Genomic DNA, 23006 nt, shown 5'->3' with positions numbered 1-23006 from the left:
ACCATTCCAAATGTCTGGCAGCAGTTATCAGAGGGAATAGCACAATCCAGACAAGAAAAAAATCACAGTTTCTGATCTCTGTAAAACTAGGTCCCCTCCCTCTCCCGGCCACACCCTCTCCAACGCTACATTATTAAGTCCTGTACTTTTTCCATGGGGCCTAGATCTTTTGCCATTTTTTTGGGCATCCTCTGCTTTGGTAGATGACTTTCTCCACCTGTTGGCAACAGTCTATGTTGTTTCCAATCTTCAATCCTTTAAATATCAACACCCCCCATGGCTTCACAATTTTTATTTTTATCACCCTGGATACAAACATGAGCCATGTCCTGGTGTGCTTCGGCCAGTTTACCTCCCCTGTCACTTTTAATATGGGCCACTGTGCTTCTACCGGGGCCTGAAGACCCACAACAGCGGTCATCACTCAGGCTACTCCAGCCCAATAACGCTGAATCTTGGGACAGGCCCAGAGAATGTAAAAGAACGTAACCAACTCCTCGCAGACCCTGGCACACTGGTCTGAGTTGCATTGGTCCATACGGTGTTGAAGTGTCCTTGGGACATATGGTCTGTGCAGGATATGGAGTTGGATCAGTCTGAACTGTGCTCATATGAAAATATCCCTAGGACTCTGTGTGGCCTCTACCAAGATGTCGTCCTCGAGCAGCCCCACATCTGTCTCCCATGCCTCCCTCAAGGGGCCCATAGGGTCTGGGCAGTTGTTCATAATCTTTTGGTATGTGAGAGAGACAGCCTTGTCAAGCAATGGGTCGAGTAATAATTGTTCCTCTAGTGGGGAGTATTCAGGTATTAGATCTGCCTCTGGCACATGACAACACAGGGCAAGTTTCAATTGTAGGTAGTGGAACCGCCATCTTATATTCTGTCTGCAGGTCCTGAAAGGTAATCAGGGCCCACTTCGCCATTCATCCCCTAGGCGATCCATCCCAATGAAGCTCCACCTGCGAAAAAACACTGCAGGTGCCCCACCTTGCCCAGCAGGTCACACTCCCGGAGCGAGTTTGTTCTGTCGATTTGGTTCTCTACCCCAGTGATTTTGTGGCCCTTCGTTATGCTTGTACCACCATCCGCAAATGTATGGAGAGACGTTTCTTGTGCCTCTTACGATACAGCACAGCAGGGCAGCCTCCGTTTCACATGGTGTGGTGGTCTACCCGGTAAGCGTGCTCGTGTAGGGTGCAAAGACCCAACCGTTGATGATGATAAGCTGAGATGCTAAATCATAGTTCCTGACATTATGGACCGACATCCCACCTTCATAGATCCCACGCTGCATCTTACGCAGCCTATAAGCGGGCTGCTACTCCCACACAACAGGTTGCTCTGCCCTGCCTTGATCGTCCAGAAGAACGCCCCCGGAATCTGATATGGGGTATTTTGGAGTGTGTATAGCAAGCAAGGGAGAGCCATAATCATGAACAGGACGGGCCTACCCATAAGGGACATCGGGAGGTGCCGCCAGTGGGCCACGTCCCCTTGCAATCTCTTCAGTTATTAGCCATGAAGACTTCTTCTGACTTAGGGCCAGATGTAGGAAGCCTAATACCGGTCGGTAACGGACGAAATTACCAAATTATTACCGAATTTCGGCCATTACCGACCGGTATTAGGCTTTTCAGATGTAGGAGGCCGCATTTCAGGATTCCGTAATTTACCGAATCGGTAATTTAAGAAATCTGTAAATTACCGAATTCTTAAAATACCAATTCGGTAAATTACCAAATCTGTAATGTAGGGAGCACTCAAGTGGGTGCTTCTTACATTTAAGGATTCATTATTTACCACCAACTATTAGTTGGTGGTAAATAATGTTTTGCTTTTTATTCAATGCCATGTGGCAGACATACATGCCCTTAGGGTATGTATGTGTGCCACATGTGCAACCATGCACTATTCAGGGGTGCAACAGGGGGTCACTGTGACACCCTGCCGCCCTTGAAAGGATTCCCCCTATTACCGATTTGGTATTTACCGATTTGGTATTTACCAAATCAGTATTTACCGAATCGGTAATTCCCATTCATTCCTATGGGCCTCCAGGCCCGTAGGAATGAATGGGAATTACTGAATCGGTATTTACCGATTCGGTAAATACCTAAATCGGTAAATACCGATTCTTAATTACCGAATCTTACCGATTCCGTAATTTTTACAGAAAAATTATCTACATCCCATTTACCTATTCTTAAATACCAAATCGGTAAAATTCGGTATTTAAGAATAGGTAAATTGAGATTACCTACACCTGGCCCGTAGTGATCTAAAATTCCTAAGTACTTGAACTCCTCTCGCTGGACCAAGGCTGCACAGGCCGATGTGAAGGGTGGGATCTCACCGGCCAAGGGAAAAACCAAGGACTTGTCCCAATTTATCTGGTAGCCTGAATAACTGCCAAAAAGTTAGGATATGTGGGTGTGTCTGTGGAATATCTGACAGGGCGTGTGTGCATAGAGCATAACGTCATCCGCATATAAAAGATATGCTCCTCCCAGCCAGCCCCAACATCAATACCTCAAACGAGAGGGTCCTTGTGAACCCACACCTCGAGTGGTTTGGCTGACATCGCAATGATCATAGGGGAAAGCGGGCACCCCTGTCGCGTGCTCCTGTGCAGTGAGAATGATCTGATATCGTCCCGTTCACACAGACCCTCACCTGCGGGTCACAGTATAGGAGGTGGACCCAGGCACAGAAATTTTGTCCAAAGCCCAGTCGACACAGGACCATAACAGGTATGGCTATTCAATACAATCGCACCTCCAGTGACAACACTGCTGTGGCTCAGCCAGTTGGGTCTCAGTCACATGAATGACTCCGTACAAACTTCGGAGATTCAACCCGGTGGCATGAATCCTGATTGGTCAGGATAGATTACCGTGGGTGTGACTGGAGCCAGCCAATTGGCCAATACCTTTGCCAGGACTTTTGGCCTCAAAATTGAGTAGGGAAATGGGCCTGTAGGAGCTGCATAGCTCCGGTGGTCTACCTTTCTTTGGAATGACCACAATAGTGGCCAGTCTTAGGTCCTCTGGCAGTCTCCCCTTTCTGTGCTGTATGGAACATCTTTAGCATTTGCATGGCCACTCCCTCTGTCACACATTTATAGAGTGCCGCTGGTAGTCCTTTTGGGCCTGCTGATTTCCCGGATTGTAAATCTCGAATGGCCCCACAATCTCCTCATTCATCAGGTCCCGGTCGATTGCCTTCCTGTCTTCTGCTGAGAGCTCTGGCAGGGGAATGTCTTTGAGCATTTCTGTACTGTCGTCTCCTGTTCTGCTAGAAGCCGACGCTATATCCGCTCCGGACCTCCTCGGAGGACCGCCAGGCATCTGGAGCTCCGAAACCTTACTCTGGTCCCTGTCCCTCCTCTCCAGCCATGCTATTAGTTTGTTGGCCTTGTCGCCCAGATCATATAGTCATCTCTGTGCTACCACCACACGTAGACGGGACGAGTTTTCCTCCGGGTCTCTGAGCTCCCCTTGCCTAAGGAAAAACCGGTGCTCCAGTGTAGGGTCAATTTGCGCCTCTCGTCCCAGCCGTGCCTCAATATCAATGATTTCTTGTTCCACTTCATCGCCCCAAGTGCACCGCTACTTCCTCTTGCCCCCAACCACTGCCTGAACATAGTCCCGGGCTACCACATTACATGTCTCCCACATGGTGCAGTGGCAGCTCACCGAGCCAGAATTCTCATTAAAATACTGTTTCATTCATTCCCTGAACTTGTTTCTGAACTCGAAATCCTTAAAGTGCCAGGGATCTATGCATGGTGGGAGAGTGTGGTCTTGTAAAGGGCCCTTCAGCCATACTTCATCTGGGGAGTGATATCATATGCCCCTCGCTCTGTGTCTCGTGCCCCGCGCCCCGCGCAACCCCCCCCACGTGTATACTCTGTGTGAAAATGTAATCAGGATGGGACTCACCACCATGCGCTGCCCAAATATGTGTATAATGCCTAGTAGACAGATTGTGCATACTCCACAAGTCTGTGAGCCCCATTGCCTCTGTGAAAGACCATAGCAGCTGCAGCCCAGCAGCCCAAAGAGACACCATAACCCTGTCCTGATCTGGGGACATTGTGGCATTCCTTCCTTGGCGCATGTCCAGTATTTCCAGTATTAGTTTGCTGAGTTTTGGAAGTGTTTTTGTGTGTACCCTTGGTGGTATGTAAGTGGAACATATGTTGAGAGCCCAGTCCTCCCATGTCCCGGCAAGCACCACGTATCTGCCCAATGGATCCTGCCAGGTACGGCACAGCAGAAAGGGTACTGTATTTTTAGCTAGGATTGCCACCCCACTGGAGCATTATGCAAATCCTGCATGGGCCAGGAGAGTGTATCCGAGCCGATTTAGTGGTAGAAAGTGATAGCCCCTCAGATGCATCTCCTATAGAAGAACTAAGTCAGGTGACCATCCAGGCAAGTATTTTACGACCATGGTACGCTTGATTTTGTCTCCAAGGCCATTGACATGCCACTTCATGACCTTCAAAGCTGCTGTGGGTTGTGGTGTCATATTTGGACAAGGGTAAATCATGACCTGCCCTCCCCCCACTGCCCTCTCCTCCCATCTGCCTCTCTGTAGCAGAATGTTGTGTACCTCATGTGGTGGTGTCTCTGAAGCTGGGTCAAAATAAACATAGAACATGCATAACACAGGAATACAGAAGCAAATCCCCGTGGAAAACACCCCCGTCCCTGCTACCCTGCACCGTAGGTCTACAACTACCCACATCCCCAATTTGCTGAGCGTCTGTCGCCAGATTATGCGAATCACTCTGGATTGGGGTTGGTTGGCACTGTTTCTTGGGCACAAATGGAGGCCGCCTGTCCTCCCTGTTACTTTAATGTTTAGTGTATGTCCTTACATGTGTCGTAGCAAAAACCTTCAAGTGCAGAAAAATCTTGAGTTCAGTCCCCAGTCCGTTGCACCCTAGGTGCAGCCAGGGCTCGGCGCTAAGCGCAATCTTTTCCCTGTCGCCCATTCTCTTCAAACGGGGTTAAAGGCCACTCTTCCCAGCATGTTCACTGAGTCGGGCTCAAAGGGCGAGTCTCTGGGGAAAGTCCTCCACCTGAAATATCAGTTTGTGACCCTTGTGGGAGCCATCACTCTGACCCCCATGTCGCCACCGATCTTGCACCTGTTGTCGCTGTTGTTTGTTCACTCATTTTCCCTTAAGCCAGTCCCACACCTCCTTGGGCTCTGTAAAATACCATGACTTGCCGGGAAGAGCATCATGTATTTGAGGTTTTCGCCTTGTACGCTTTCTTAACCTCATCGAAGGTACGCCACTGCTGCTGTGCTAGGAGGGTAAAGTACTGGAACAACCGGTTCATTGTGCTTTCATAGGGCAAGTCTCCCCTAGTGCATGCGCTCTGCAAAATGTAGTTGAAAATCTTGGCAATTATGGCTCTAGGGGCCCCGGCTTCGGCAGCGGCACCAGCGCTCTGTGCGCTCTTTCAACTGAGAAAATGTTTGATAGCCATTTAGGCTTTAGGTGATTCACTATGAGATCCTCCGGAAAGAGGTCCATGCAGGGGCCCTTTGCCCCCTCTGGAACCCCCACCACCCTGATGTTATTCCTGCTGGCCTTCATCTCCTGATCCTCAAGTTTTGCAGCCATTATCTTGTGTGGATGAGATAACTGGTGTACCCAGTCTTCCAGCTTGAGAGTGGCAGATGAAGTTCACTGATATTTTACTCTGCTACAGTGACCTTCTCTGACGTCTTGTACATATCTGCCTGGAGGAGATTTACCCCTAATATGACTTTGTCTGTTTTCAACTCAACAGTCATTTCCAGCTCTCAGATGACCGCCACTATGACCCTAAGCAAGGGCTCCGCTGCCTCCTGACTCCTAGACGCACCTCCATCTGTCTTTAACTGTCTGTACACTGCGTATTTCTCTAGCTTGTTGGGTTTGAGGGGTGCACTCTTGGGCCACATTGTGCTGTCTATGGGAAAGAGCTTCCCTACCCCCAAACTCTCCTCCCATTTGTGTGCCTGACTCTGGTACTGAGTCTTAGTGGATTGAGCCAACAAAAGCAACGGTAGGAGGGGAAGAAGGGGGGTCACCACTCCCAGCCAAGCACCAGCTCTCTCGCTGCCCCACCGCCGCTCCGATGCTCAGGATATGCCCAAGCTCAGCAGTGTCCTTCAGGCGCTCCAATCTTGGCTCCCCTATCTATCACCGACTGGACCACTCAGTTCCCAGAACTGAGGCCCGGACCTCAGGATCTGGGCGACCGACTCGCAGACCAACACCGGCCCCCAGGGATGCAGATCAAACACTGGCAGGGCTGCTCATCTCGCCCAGGCCCATAGCACCACTGCTTCTCAGCCCACATTGGGCAACGCAGTCCCCATCCTCGTGCTGGACATGGACTTCCTATTCTAGTTGATGCAGGGCAGTGCAAGCCCCCGTCATCAGTGGCCCTGTGCATGGCTTCATCCACCAAGCCTTTGCAGTTCGCCTTACAGTTGGTCCTCATGCATCTGGCCTTGGCCTCCTCGTATGCAGGTCACATTTACTGTTGGCCCTCCTTGGCCCACTCAGATCCCCACCACTCCGTTAGTTTCTGCTCCCCCCCTGGGGGGCACAGGGTGACGCACCAACTCCGGCTTTCACTCTTCTGGGTCTCGTTGGCGTATTCCTCTGCAGTTCGCAGTGAGCTGGGGAGGGATGCAGGCCCCATGCCCAGGCTGGCATAGCAGGGAGTGGACACCACCGGGCCCCAACCAGTCCCTGGCCAGGCTCACCTCCACCAGTTATCGCCTGCAACTCCCACTAAACGTCTGGGAGATCGCAGCACGGGAAGGCTTGTGCCAATGCAAGCCCCTCCCTGCCAGCCACACTGGTGCACGGTCATCTGCCCAATGTCAACTCCGGAGGCAATCTCCCAGCGAGATGGACACCCTGGTATACCCCGTTCTTCAGGGCCAGACAGAATATTGCCAATTCAAGGGAGGGTAGGAAGGGCCGATACCGAGCTCTTCAACTATGCAGCCATTTTGGATGATGCCAACCCCCACCCCAGGCATTGTGTACCTTTTTTATGCATTACGCTGTGACAGATTAGCACATATTGACAGTGTTACAATGATCATCTGACATACTTAGACGCGCCTATTCCCAGCTTTGAGGCAACTTTGCGCTGATGTAAAGAATGCACACCTTAGCCCTCCAATCAAATGATTCTCATTTCTTTTGAGCATGGGTGAGTGGGATGCAAGAGACGAACCCCTTTTTTTTGCATCATCTCCAATTTGAAAGCTGAGAACAAGTCATAAAACAAAACTAGGTAATGAGTTATGCTTAATGGAAAAGACTTGTACTATTTTGTTGCATCTTTTGTGTACAAGACACTGTCTGCTAAATTCGTAACTCGGGGCCCAGAAAGGACCTTAAACAGAGAGAGCTGCGTGAAAGGTTTCCGGGTGCAAATGTTCAAATGCCTCTGTTGCTTTCAAATCAAAGTAAAGTATGTGTGCGAACGAGGGAGGAGGCTACGAAGGCCAGCATAGTTTGAAGTGAAAGCGACAAAAGAACACAGTCAGGTATGTTCCTGGTCAAGGACTTTCTCCGTTTGTGCTTCAAAAAAGTAATCAAAAAACATTTTAGTCATACATTTATTAATAGCTATGTGAACTTTCCCTTCAACTATCAATTTTCCCTAAATCAGTTTCCATTCTCTTATAACTATAGCTCGGATTGCAATTGCAGTAAGATTTTTAACATTGAAAATAAAATTGACTAACTCCTTGTGACTTAAACGTTAAATCATCAAGTGTGTTTTTTGGAGAAGAAAAACATGTTTTGATCTTTGAAAAATACTGAGATGTCTATTGCTTGTGGAGCTTCCCGATGTGGTCAAAGTTATGTTATTTGCTTTTTGTACATAATGCAATTTATAGCTGCATTATGTTGCTTATATGGGTGAATTGCAGAAAAAAAGTAACCCAGGATAGAGCTGGCGAAGTGCTACTATGCGCAGGCGGGCAACTAGAGTCAAATTTCGGGAGGGGCTGAAAAATATTTGTGGGGGGGGGGGCTAATTCTTCCACCTCAGACAAGAGTGGCTGTAAGAAGGGGTCAACACACAGCAAAGGCTCATTTGCAAGTAAATGGTCTTTTAAAGACCTGTTAAGTACTTGGGTGCGGCTGCAATAAGATGCTCGCCAGCCCGCGAAGCTGCCTCTGCCCGGGCTGACGGACACGACGGCGGGGGGCTGAAGCCCCGTGAGCCCAATGGGTGTTGCGCACCTGACTATGCGGAGGTCCATGGAGTTGGGGGGAAACTCCGTGGAACTCCGCTCTGCTCCACTCCACCACCCACCTCCACCCCTCCTAATAAAATATTAGTTACAACATAATTTAAAGAAATAAAAAATCACTGACCTGTATTGCGGCGTCCCCAGGCTGCCCTCCTCCTCGCCATACATCTTGCATAAACTGCGCATGGGTAGGGAAATCTCAGCACACTCCGCTGGCGGAGCGGAGTTTTCCACCCACGCCTAAAAAAAGCTGATTGTCCTAATTTAAGGCTATGAGTACGAACGATTTGCTACTCGCAAATCAGTTGCAAATTGTTTTGCGACAAAAAAAGGGGTGTTTTGTTATGTACAAATGCCATTCGGTAACCAAAAATAGCAATGCAACTGGTTTGTGATTGCTATTTTTTATGATGGATTTCTGCAAATCGCTAGCACCAAATCGGTGTTTGTCACTCGCAAACCTTATGCTCAAGACTTTTGCAATTAGTGACTAGTTGCAAAAAAACATGCATTTTTGTACCAATTTGTTTCGGGTGGTAACTGTGTGTAAACTATAAAAGCTGGCCCAGAATGGATCAAGGGTTTTCACAGTTGTTACGTTGTATGTGATTGCGAGGAAGATGCGACTACTGGCTGCTCAGCAGAGGAGGAGGAGGAAACAGGAGAGGATCTTTAGAATGAGGCTATACATTTTCCAACTGACAAAGGAGGAAATCTTTGAAAAATCAGGCAAAGTAGTGCAGTGATATTAAACTTGATAGATTTGCCCAACCCACATATTGAAAACAGTACGCTGCCAAGCAGTTCCATCCCCACTCATGTGCAGGTGTTGTGCTCACTGCACCTTTTGTCTTTGGGCAGCTACTAGGAGGTTATTGCTGTTACTGGTGAGGTGTAACAACTTGCACTGTCGTATTTTTTTACGCAAGTTTTTAGGTGTCATGCCCCTAAACATCAACAGGTACATAAACCAATCGAGGAATGCAGAGAAAATTCAAATCACAACATTTTTTTTTTGCAGGGTGGCCAAATTCCCCCACGTCTTAGGGTGTGTAGATAGAACACATGTCCTTTTTGCATTTATCATCCTAAGTGGGAAGGGTATGCCCAGGTATTGGTCTTGTGTTTACCATGCCACTGGAGTCAACCTAGCCTGGCTGATGAGGGATGTGATACCCTGAAACCCGTTTCAGGAGGCTTGTTTCCCATCCAGGGAGGACCTGGAGTAGCAGTGTGGGCTGGACTGTTCCCGTTGGAAGCAGGGTCAAGACTGATCTTTATATGGCGGGGTGTAAACTGGAATGGTGTGGTATGCAAAGATAACAATGGATTTAGACCTGATCTCTGTACTGGGGTGAATGTTTAACATTGTTTCAGCATTCCGTCCTTCATTTGTTCTTTTTGCATTATAGATATAGTGGCAAAATACCCATGGAGCACCCATGACTCATACATCTTCAAGCACACCAACACCTGGAAAGAGAGGATTTTGAGGATAGCTATTGATTAGGTCATTTGAACGTGACCATCAAATCTAAGGTTCTGCTAAGCTCACACATGTTTTTTGTTCCATGTGACAGTGCGCATGCGTTAAAGCCTTGGAACTGATCGCATATCTAGCTAAAGCAAACCAAAATCAAAGGTGTTACAACATTGCTCATTGACGCAACAGAGCAATGATTGAAAGAACATTTGGCATGCTGAAATAAAGAGTAGAGTGCCTTTACAAGAGTGGGGTGCACAACTGTATGCTCCCTAGACAGGCTGCAAAATTGTGGCAACATATGCCATGTTGCACAACATAGCAACCAAGTGCGTAGTACCCATCTTCTTTCTCAGCAGCCTAGAGACAGGATACAGTAGTGGATGGGAGATGGCAACAGGATCACATTGCAACAAATTACTTCTTAAGGAAAGTGCTTCATGACACACTGCACTCACTGAAATAATAAAAGCAGTGTAGATGCAGAAAACTGAAGCAACCTTTACCCCTTTGCTGCTAGACCTCCCCCCGTGCTAAGCCTTTTTTGGCTATTTGGGGTAGTTCGCACTTAGGCCCCTGTAACTTTTTAACCACATAAGGTATCCATGCCAAATTTGTGTCTTTTTTTCCAACATCATTGGGATTCTAAAGGTACCCAGGGTTTGTGGATTCCCCTGAAGGGGACCCAGAAATTTGCCGAAATACAGCAAAATTTTGTTTGTTTTTTTGGAAAAATTGGTAAAGAGGGCTACAGATGAAAACATCTGTTTTTTCCCTGCAAATGGTTTCAAAAAAGGGGTTGTGGTGCTGAAATCACCATCTTCTCAGCTTTCAGGGAGAAGCAGACTTTTGTCAGAAAGACAACATTTTTTTACACAGTTTGGCATTTTTCTGGGACAAAGCCTATTTTTGCTATTTTTTGTGCTTTCAACCTCTTTCCAGTTAATGGAAGAAATGTGTTTGAAAGTAATAATGGATCCTCGAAAAATATGCATTTTGGAAAAGTAGAGAACATTTTGAATTCAGCAAGGGGTCTTTGTGTAGATCCTTCAAGCTTTCTTTATAGAAACTAACCGTTCAATATAGGAAAAATAGTAAATTAGTTGAAAAAACAGCAATTTGTGTCAACATTTTCACCTGTAACTTCTTCTAATTATATATTGTATATAGAACTTAATTTGGGAAACTATACATGGAAAAATCGGTATGAAAAAAACCTATGTCTTTCTGAAATTGGAACAAAATATAGAGTTTAGAAACAGTCGATATTTGGACATTTCCAAAATTTGGAGTATGAGAATTAAAGGTCATTTTTAGGAATGACTTATTTTTTACACATTGTCTTTCATTTGGGAGGCAGAAATGCATCAAAAGTCAATAGGTAATAACAGTTGCTCTACAATTCTGTGTTACCGTAAGTCTCCCGATAAAAATGGTGCCTCACTTGTGTGGTTAGGCCTAGTTCCAGCGACAGGAAATGGCTCAAAATGCAACATAGACACACTTAATTTTTACAGTGAAAACTGACCCTTTTTTTGTAAAGTACCTAGCTGTGGATTTTGAACCCTAGCTCAGCTGGCACCTAGAGAAACCTAGCAAACTATACATTTTTTAAAACTAGAAACCCAGGGGAATCCAGGATGGGGTGACGTGAAAGGCTCTCACCAAGTTCCGTTATGCCGAATCCCTCGCAAACCTAAAACTTTGTCAAAAAAACACATTTTCCTCACATTTCTGTGGTGGAAAGTTCTGAAATCTGCGTGGATCCACATAATTCCATGCACCCGACGTTCCCCAAAGTCTTCCGAAAAAAATGATACTGCACTTGTGTGGGTAGACCTAGGGCCCACAACAGGAAACAGTCCAAAACGCAACGTTGACACACCACATTTTCAGAGTGAAAACTGACCCTTTTTTTTGCAAAGTGCCTAGCTCTAGATTTTGAACCCTAACTCTGCCAGCACCTAGGGAAACCTAGCAAACCTATACATTTATTAGAACTAAACACCCAGGGAAATCCAGGATGGGGTGACTTGACTGTCTCTCACCAGGTTCTGTTACCCAGAACCCCTTGCACAACTAAACATTTATAAAAAAAACACATTTTCCTCACAATTCTGTGGTGGAAAGTTCTGGGATCTGCGTGGATCCACAAAATCCACTGTTTGGTCCCGGGCTTGGCGGCCATCTAGGGAAACCTACCAAACCCACATATTTCTGAAAACTAGAGACCTGAGGGAGTGTAGGAAGGTATGGCGTGCGTGGATCCTCCAACGTTTATCTACCCAGAATCCCCCGCAAACCACACATTTTTATGAAAAAATCACTTTTTTCTCAAATTTCTGTGTGGAAAAGTTCTGGAATCCATGTGGATCCACAAATTTCCTACCACCCAGTGTTCCCCCAGGTTTCCCAATAAAATGTATACCTCACTTGCATGGGTGGGTCAACTACCCACGACAGGCAAGGGCCCAAAACGTATTGAAGAGACATCAAAATGACCAATCACAAAACAACCTGGTTTTGCGAGGGAGTTCACTTGGGTTTTCGGCCTCGGGCTCGACGGCCATCTTGAAAAATTACCAAACCCACACATTTCTAAAATCTAGACACCGGGGGAGTCCAGCGAGGTATAGCTTGCAAGGATGCCGCGTTTTCCTACCCAGAGTGCCCTGCAAACCTCAAATTTAGCTGGCAAAATCACAGTTTTCTCAAATTTCTGTGTGGGAAAGTTCTGGAATCCATGTGGATCCACAAATTTCCTACCACCCAGCGTTCCCCCAGGTCTCCAGATAAAATTGATACCTCATTTGCGTGGGTGGGCAAGGACCCGCGACAGGCAAGGATCCAAAATATATTAAGGAGACATCAAAATGACCTATCACAAAACAACCTGGTTTTGCAAGAAGGGTCACCTGGGTTTTTGGCCCTGGGCTCGGCGGCCATCTTGGAAAACTACCAAACCCATAAATTTATGAAAACTGGACACCTGGGTGAGTCCAGTGAGGTATGGCTAGCGTAGATCCAACAACGTTTTCCTACCCAAAATGCCCTGCAAACCTCAAACTTAGCTGAAAAAACCACATTTTCCACATATTTTGGGGGGAATCACCGTGCCGGCGCAAATGTCCTACCCCACAGCCTTCCCCTCAGTCTCCCAAGTAAAATTATACCTCTCTTGTGTGGGCGGGGTAAGGACCTGTGACTGGGAAGAGCCCAAAACAAAGGAAATAAGAGTATAGCACCGGGAATTATAAGCCCTACATTTTTTTTAAAATACGTTTTTAGCCTATTCTGCATTGGACACCCACACAAGTGAGGTATCATTTTACTTGGAACTCTAAGGAGAACGCTTTGGAGTAGGACATTTGTGCCACCACGGTGATTCCACACAAAAATATGTGGAAAACGTGTTTTTTTCAGCTAAATTCAAGGTTTGCAGGGAAACGTTGGGGGATCCATGCAAGCCATACCTCATTTGACTCCTCAGGGTGTCTAGTTTTCAGAAATGGGTGGGTTTGATAGGTTTCTGTAGATGGCGGCGAGCCCGTGGCCAAAACTCCAGGTGCCCCCCCAAACCCGGAGTTGTGTATTAGAGAATTTTGAAGTCTCCACAGTACGATTTTGGACATTTCCTGTTGCAGCCACTATGTCTACCCACACAATTGAGGTACCATTTTTATCGTGAGACCTGGGGAAACGCTGGGAGGTAGGAAATTTGTGTCAGCCCAGTGATCCTACAACTTTCCCACACAGAAATGTGAGTAAAAAAATTAGATTTTTCAACAAAGTTTGAGGTTTGCAATGGATTTTGGGTAGGGAATGTTGGGGGACCCACGCAAGCCATACCTTGGTGGACTCCCCCTGGTGTCTAGTTTTCAGAAATCTGTGGCCTTGGTTAGGTTTCCCGAGAAGGCCACCGAGCCGGGGGCCAAAAACTCATGGGACCCCACCGAGTAAAACCAGGTTGTTTTGTGATAGGTAATTCTGAATTTACCTCAATAGATTTCGGGCCCTTGCCTGTCGCTAGTACTTGACCCATCCACACAAGTGAGGTACCATTTTTCTCGGAAGGCTTTGGGAAATGCGAGCTGCATGGAATGTTGTGGATTCACACACATTCCAGAACTTTCCACCACAAAAATATGAGGAAAATGTGTTTTTTTGGACACATTTTGAGGTTTGCAAGGGATTCTGGGTAACTGAACCTGGTGAGAGCCAGATAAGTCACCCTATCCCGGATGCCCTTGAGAGTCTAGTTTTTAAAAATGTATAGGTTTACTAGGTTTCCCTAGGTGCCGTCAGAGCTAGGGTTCCCAATCTTCAGCTAAGCACTTTGCCAAAAAAAGGATACATTTTCACTGTGAAAATGTGTTGTGTCCACATTGCGTTTTGGGCCATTACCTGTCGTGGGCACTAGGCCTATCCACACAAGTGAGGTACCATTTTTCTCGGAAGACTTTGGAGAATGCAGGGTGGGTAGAATTTTGTGGATTCACACAGATCCCAGAACTTTCTATAACAGAAATGTGTTTTGTTAACTAAGTTTGAGGTTTGCAAGGGATTCTGGGTAACAGAACCTGGTGAGAGGCACACAAGTCCCCATCAAGGATTCCCTTTGGTGACCAGTTTAAACAAAAAGTACAGGTTTGCTAGGTTTCCCTATGTGCCGGCTGCATTGGGGCCCAAAATCCACAGGTAGGCACATTGCTAAAAACAAGTCTGTGCCTAGTGGGCCTTCTGCCGACCTGGTGGTGAATCGGGGGGGGTTGCCCTGATATGCCCCCAAGGGGTGCAGAAAGACTGTGGATATGTGTTGGGGGGGTGGGGCATAGGTGTGCCCATTTTGGGCAGCCCCACACCCACCCATAAAAAAGGCAGCATAATTGCTGGTGCCTCGTGGTTTTTTTGCCCCCATGGGCCACTGTCCCCATCCGCTCCTCAAGGGGGGGGGGGCAGAAAGACTGTGGTACTTTTTGGGGAGGTGTCAACATTGGCATGCCCATTCTGGGCTGACCTCAACCCTGATAAAAAAAAATCTTAGGCCTAGAGGGCTTTCATTCCCCACCCGGGAGGCAGATAAGGGGCTATTGCCCCAATTTGCCTCCAGGGAGGACAGAAAGATTCTAGTAATTGTTTTTGGGATGGGGTCATTATCATGCCGATTCTGGCCAGCCCCCACTCCTACATTATAAAAAAAATCCCTGGTGCCTAGTGGGATTTCTGCCCCCCCCCGCCCCCAGGGGCAGATCAGGTGCTATTGTCCCCCATCTGCCCCTGGGGGGAGCAGAAAGACTGTTGCATTTTTTTGGTAGGGTGGGGGCATTGGCATGCCCATCTTGGGCAGCCCCCAACCCTACATCAATAAAAAAATCCCTGATTTCTAATGGGCTTTCTGTCACTTGGGGGGGCAAATTGGGTCTACTGCCCCCGTCTGCCCCCTGGCACCAGAAAGACGGACATTTCTTTGGGGGGGCATTGCCATGCCCTTTTTAGGTAGCCCCCACCCCAACGACAATAAAAATAATTATCCCTGGTTTCTAGTGGGCTTTCTGGCCCCCAGGGGGAAGATTGGGGGCTACTGCCCCTGTCTGCCCCCTGGGGAGGCAGAAAGACTGACATACCTCTGGGGTGTAGGGGTATTTCCATGCCCTTTTTGGGCAGCCCCACCCCAATGTCAATAAGAAAAATCCCTGGTTTCTAGTGGGCAGTCTGCCCTCTGGGGTGGGGGGCAAAAAGACAGAAATTTCTCGGGGGGGGGGGCATTACCATGCCCTTTTTGGGCAGCCCCCACCCCATCATCAATAAATAAAAAAATCCCTGGTTTTTAGTGGGCTTTCTGGCCCCCAAGGGGGAAGAAAGACTGTTGGCCCAAACAAATATGGGGGGAGCGAAAGCCTTGCCCAGGCGGCCGTTCCCCCCTGCCAGGTGCTAGTGGGTGGATCCCTGCTTGGGGATCTCCCTCCTGAGGTGATTCCCAAGTAGGGATCCATTAGGGAAGGGTACCATCCGAAAGGGGAGATTCTCCCCTTTCCTACGATACCTCTCCCCTTTCCTGTTGTAAAGCCCTGCGTTACATTATACCTGTGTCAGGTTGAATGTATACAGTGTGGGCGTTCCAACATAAGAAAAGCCTCGTAGAAGTGACGCAGGCGTAAGGAGTGACTCAGTACAATGAGGATAGGCCTTCCCCTACATTGCTGGAGTTGCGTCGTGCTTGCAACGCTACTCCAGCAATTCTTGATTTTTGCGTCAACAGATGCATCAGAATTTCTGATGCATCTGTCAATCCTTGCACCATGGTGCACCGTACTGTAAATACAGCGCATCCATAGTGGCGCAAGGTTTCTCTCGGTGGCCCAGGGAAAGTGACGCATCTTTAGAGATGAGTCCCTTTCTTGTAAATCTGCCCCTATGTTTTTAAATCCAAATGAAATGCATTGCTGCATGTTCTGCATCTTCCTGTTCATGAGTTTCATTTGCTTGTGTTGCAGATGCTAAATTTGGATCATCGACGCCTCAAGGCCTCCAAACAGCTGTGCTTTGGCTTCATGATCTACAGCATGATGTGCTTCACAGTGCCTACTGCGCTCATGCCCTAGAACACGCTGCTGTTTTTGCCTCACACATGGGTGCTGGGTGGGACTGGTTGGAAGAGTTAATTTGTCATCCTCCATTAATGCTGCCTGCGGTGACAATGAGGCAGTGTTTCATTGGGCTGTAGTTATACTTGAGTGACTGGCAATGGACACGGGTTCCTCAGCTGCCATGTTTGCGTCCTCCACTCACTCCACATTGGTGCCATCACTGCGCACCTCAGGGAGATCTGTGAGACACAATGAAAATCTGTATTCATGTGATTCCTGTGCTGACATTTTGACTACATGTCGCATACTGCACTAAAACAGTAGTTCAAAGTTCAAAGTTTATTTATTATGTTTTGGCTCTCGCCGAGGGCCACATAAAGAAATTAAACATACCAAAATACTGTAATAACAAATAAAAAAAGCAAATATGTAAGCATACATAATTAACAATAAAAAATACTACAGTTATCAGCTTTAAAGTGAATCATGACGACATTTCAGTAATCTCAATAAATATTTAAGAATCCTTTAAAAAATTTAAAAATTCTACAGCAGAACAATTCATTGGGAGGGCAGTAAAGTGCATGAATAAACGATTTGGCATTTAAGATTCCCAATTGTAAACAAATAGGTTTAATCCACTTAACTCGCAGAGAACGTAAGGCAGGGCAAATAAACAAGACGTGGTTACGGTCTTGAACAGCGGCATCACAGAAGTTACATATCATGGGACTCCCGTGCCATTTTGCTAAAAGTAAATTAAGAGGGAGTAGGTCATGGCGTAGGAGATACCATAACCTACGTACTCCATGAGGAATATTCCAGCTCAAATATTGCTGGGCCATCTTGGGGGTGTATGTCTCTAGGAGAGGTTTCCTGGCACATAATCTGGGTTGGGCAAGAGTATCCAACTTAAAACATAACTCCCACGAAGCTCTTTTTAATGAATTTTTAAGTTCATAAGAAGTAAGTAAGAATAGGGTACTCTCATCCAACTCCAGGAGGGCCACAGCTTTCCTAAAATTTTTTAGTAACGAGGAAAAATCATTAAGATTACCCAGTAACTCCTTTTTAACAAGCTCTCTTAGAGTACCAGGTTTTCCTCTAGCCAAGCATGCTACCCATCTTACTAGGGCCACCAATCCCTGTGTCCAACAGCTTCGGAGCCCAAATTCTAGTCTGCATGACGAGGTAGAACATGCATTACTAAGTGATGTAATTTTTCGAAGGACCCGTCCTTCCATTTTTTGAAGGAATCCCCAATGTTTCAGCCCCACTAGTTCTATTCCATATAAAAGAGTAGCTGGCACTTTAGCTTTAAAAACTTCCAAAAAAAGTGAGAAGTGTCTCTTCCCAGTAGCATTATACAACGAACATAGCCCCATTCCATGGGACAATGCTTTACGGGAGTTATGTTCGATGTGGGGAGTCTCACTGAGATTCGCTGATATTATTTTGCCTAAGAAAGGATAAGTTTTAACAACGTCGAGTCTTTGCCCCCCAATTGACCACTTATAATTGCTCGATCTGCATTTTCTCTTACCAAAAATACACATAATTTTACTTTTTGATGTGTTAATTTTCATATGGTGTGCTACAGCAAATTCATTCAATGCAGACAGTCGATTAGATAAACCCTTCGGGGTCAAATCCAAGACAAGAATATCGTCTGCGTACATTAAAATAGATATAGCAGCTCCTCCAATTTTCGGTGCCACTCCTTCACATGATGAAATAAAAATTGGGAGGTCAGCCATATACAAGGAAAATAATATAGGTGCCAATATGCACCCTTGTTTAAGGCCATTTTGGGAGGGAATTAGTGAAGTAAGACCCTCTTCACCCCCTTGTAGCACTTTACACCATGTATTCATATGTAGAGAACGAACCAATGCAAGTAAGTATCCTGGCATACCCAATGCCGCCAGTTTTCTCCACAGCGATGGACGATCCACTTTGTCAAACGCCGTGGAGAAGTCAATAAATGCGGCATATAGGCCACCCTCACGGATGCATACATACTTGTCACTGATCACCTGCAGCATTGTCAAGTTATCGAGCGTTCCGTGTTCTTCACGGAAACCGGTTTGTTCCATTGGTAAAATCTTATTAATTTCTGCCCATTCCACGATAAGCATTAAAACACATTTCGCGAAGATTTTTCCTATGGCATCTAACAAAGCTATTAGGCGATAATTAGATGGTAACTCCCGATCCCCCTTTTTAAATATGGGGATTAATATACTACCCCTCCAGGATTCAGGAACAGTTCTTGTCCTAAAACAGGCCAGAAATATAGGGAGAAGAATCCTACTCCAAGAAGCGATATCCTGTTTGATGATTGTCATGGGGAGTTCGTCTGGACCCATGGCTCCAGTAGAGCGCATACTCTTTATTGCCGTAACTATTGTTTTTTCTGTAGGGAGATTACTATTTTGAATATCATTTATCTCCACCAAACCTATATCCTCCATTACCTCAATTGGAGCATATAGTGCAGTTACAAATAGTGTCCAAACTTTTTCACTAATGGCAATAGGACGGGGTGCTACTACAGTGCCACAACCTTTCCTTATTATAGACCAAAATTCTCTGGATCGATTAAAGGTTATTGCCTCCCTCAAATTAATCCACAATAGATCTTCCTTTTCTCTTTTCAATTTGAGTCTCAATCTAGCTCTTCTACGTTTTAATAATGCTAGCAGAGACTCATTTTCCTCAGTTCTATTGAGATATTGTTTCCTGATTAATGCATTTATCTCCCTATTCAGGAAAAATAGAGGACTAGGTGAGAAGTGTGGCCTATTAGCAATTCGCTTTTTCTTAGCGAATCCAATAACTTTTTTAATAAGGTTTTCGAGTTGTAGGAATTCTATACCCTCCCACTGTTCAAGTTCCAGTAGAGTATGGGCCAGGAGGCTTTGTATATCCTTCATAGTAGTAGGTCCCCAAAAGCATCTACCCGACCTTCGATCAATAGCAAGATCTTTATGCTTTAAGGACCAAGAGTTGTTTTCAGAAGGGGTTAGCGAAAGAGCCAATTTAATTATTTATTACTAAAACAGTACTTACTTCACTAACTTGATGAACAACCATCTGATCTATGGTACAGTTCTATGTGGAATTGGACATAGATGTCAGTTCTGAGATGTGACAGGAGTAAATAATTCACGCTTCCTTTGTGAGGTTCCAGGTGCTGAGAACCATGGTCTCCAGTGCATGGCTTCATCCACCAAGCCTTTGCAGTTCGCCTTACAGTTGGTCCTCATGCATCTGGCCTTGGCCTCCTCGTATGCAGGTCACATTTACTGTTGGCCCTCCTTGGCCCACTCAGATCACCACCACTTCGTTAGTTTCTGCTCCCCCCCCTGGGGGGCACAGGGTGATGCACCAACTCCGGCTTTCACTCTTCTGGGTCTCGTTGGCGTATTCCTCTGCAGTTCGCAGTGAGCTGGGGAGGGATGCAGGCCCCATGCCCAGGCTGGCATAGCAGGGAGTGGACACCACCGGGCCCCAACCAGTCCCTGGCCAGGCTCACCTCCACCAGTTATCGCCTGCAACTCCCACTAAACGTCTGGGAGATCGCAGCACGGGAAGGCTTGTGCCAATGCAAGCCCCTGCCCTGCCAGCCACACTGGAGCACGGTCATCGGCCCAATGTCAACTCCGGAGGCAATCTCCCAGCGAGATGGACACCCTGGTATACCCCGTTCTTCAGGGCCAGACAGAATATTGCCAATTCAAGGGAGGGTAGGAAGGGCCGATACCGAGCTCTTCAACTATGCAGCCATTTTGGATGATGCCAACCCCCACCCCAGGCATTGCATACCTTTTTTATGCATTACGCTGTGACAGATTAGCACATATTGACAGTGTTACAATGATCATCTGACATACTTAGACACGCCTTTTCACAGCTTTGAGGCAAGTAAAGAATGCAAACCATAGCCCTCCAATCAAAAGATTCTCATTTCTTTTGAGCATGGGTGAGTGGGATGCAAGAGACGAACCCCTTTTTTTTTTGCATCATCTCCAATTTGAAAGCTGAGAACAAGTCATAAAACAAAACAAGGTAATGAGTTATGCTTAATGGAAAAGACTTGTACTATTTTGTTGCATCTTTTGTGTACAAGACACTGTCTGCTAAATTCGTAACTCAGGCCCAGGAAGGACCTTAAACAGAGAGAGCTGCGTGAAAGGTTTCCGGGTGCAAATGTTCAAATGCCTCTGTTGCTTTCAAATCAAAGTAAAGTATGTGTGCGAACGAGGGAGGAGGCTACGAAGGCCAGCATAGTTTGAACTGAAAGCGACAAAAGAACACAGTCAGGTATGTTCCTGGTCAAGGACTTTCTCCGTTTGTGCTTCAAAAAAGTAATCAAAAAACATTTTAGTCATACATTTATTAATAGCTATGTGAACTTTCCCTTCAACTATCAATTTTCCCTAAATCACTTTCCATTCTCTTATAACTATAGCTCGGATTGCAATTGCAGTAAGATTTTTAACATTGAAAATAAAATTGACTAACTCCGCATGACTTAAACGTTAAATCATCAAGTGTGTTTTTTGGAGAAGAAAAACATGTTTTGATCTTTGAAAAATACTGAGATGTCTAATGCTTGTGGAGCTTCCCGATGTGGTCAAAGTTATGTTATTTGCTTTTTGTAGATAATGAAATTTATAGCTGCATTCTGTTGCTTCTATGGGTGAATTGCAGAAAAAAAGTAACCCAGGATAGAGCTGGCGGAGTACTACTATGCGCAGGTGGGCAACTAGAGTCAAATTTCGGGAGGGGCTGAAAAATATTTGGGGGGGGGGGGCTAATTCTTCCACCTCAGACAAGAGTGGCTGTAAGAAGGGGTCAACACACAAAAAAGGCTCATTTGCAAGTAAATGGTCTTTTAAAGACCTGTTAAGTACTTGGGTGCGGCTGCAATAAGATGCTCGCCAGCACGCGAAGCTGTCTCTGCCCGGGCTGACGGACACGACGGGGGGGGGGGGCTGAAGCCCCGTGAGCCCAATGGATGTTGCGCGCCTGACTATGCGGAGGTCCATGGAGTTTCCCCCCACTCCACCACCCACCTCCACCCCTCCCAATAAAATATTAGTTACAACATAATTTAAAGAAATAAAAAATCACTGACCTGTATTGCGGCGTCCCCAGGCTGCCCTCCTCCTCGCCATACATCTTGCATAAACTGCGCATGGGTAGGGAAATCTCAGCACACTCCGCTGGCGGAGAGGAGTTTTCCACCTATGCCTAAAAAAAGCTGATTGTCCTAATTTAAGGCTATGAGTACGAACGATTTGCTACTCGCAAATCAGTTGCAAATTGTTTTGCGACAAAAAAAGGGGTGTTTTGTTATGTACAAATGCCATTCGGTAACCAAAAATAGCAATGCAACTGGTTTGTGATTGCTATTTTTTTGTGATGGATTTCTGCAAATCGCAAGCACCAAATTGGTTTTTGTCACTCACAAACCTTATGCTCAAGACTTTTGCAATTAGTGACTAGTTGCAAAAACACATGCATTTTTGTACCAATTTGTTTCGGGTGGTAACTGTGTGTAAACTATAAAAGCTGGCCCAGAATTGATCAAGGGTTTTCACAGTTGTTACATTGTATGTGATTGCGAGGAAGATGCGACTACTGGCTGCTCAGCAGAGGAGGAGGAGGAAACAGGAGAGGATCTTTAGAATGAGGCTATACATTTTCCCACTGACAAAGGAGGAAACTTTGAAAAATCAGGCAAAGTAGTGCAGTGATATTAAACTTGATAGATTTGCCCAACCCACATATTGAAAACAGTACGCTGCCAAGCAGTTCCATCCCCACTCATGTGCAGGTGTTGTGCTCACTGCACCTTTTGTCTTTGGGCAGCTACTAGGAGGTTATTGCTGTTGCTGGTGAGGTGTAACAAAGTGCTCTGTCGCATTTTTTTTACGCAACTTCTTAGGTGTCATGCCCCTAAACATTAACAGGTACATAAACCAATCGAGGAATGCAGAGAAAATTCAAATCACAACATTTTTCTTTTGCAGGGTGGCCAAATTCCCCCATGTCTTAGGGTGTGTAGATAGAACACATGTCCTTTTTGCATTTGTCATCCTAAGTGGGAAGGGTATGCCCAGGTGTTGGTCTTGTGTTTACCATGCCACTGGGGTCAACCTAGCCTGGCTGATGAGGGATGTGATACCCTGAAACCCGTTTCAGGAGGCTTGCTTCCCATCACGGGAGGACATGGAGTAGCAGTGTGGGCTGGACTGTTCCCGTTGGAAGCAGCGTCAAGACTGATCTTTATATGGCGGGGTGTACACTAGAAGGGTGTGGTATGCAAAGATAACAATGGACTTAGGCCTGATCTCTGTACTGGGGTGAATGTTTAACATTGTTTCAGCATTCCGTCCTTCATTTGTTCTTTTTGCATTATAGATGTAAATGTAAATGTAAATGTACAGGAATTTATATAGCGCAAATCACCGAGCGGCAAAATACCCATGGAGCACCCATGACTCATACATCTTCAAGCACACCAAAACCTGGAAAGAGAGGATTTTGAGGATAGCTATTGATTAGGTAATTTGAATGTGACCATCAAATCTAAGGTTCTGCCAAGCTCACACATGTTTTTTGTTCTATGT

The sequence above is a fragment of the Lissotriton helveticus genome, chromosome 6, assembly GCF_964261635.1.
Source record: "Lissotriton helveticus chromosome 6, aLisHel1.1, whole genome shotgun sequence".
Taxonomy (NCBI): domain Eukaryota; kingdom Metazoa; phylum Chordata; class Amphibia; order Caudata; family Salamandridae; genus Lissotriton; species Lissotriton helveticus.
Note: the sequence above shows the minus strand (reverse complement) of the source record.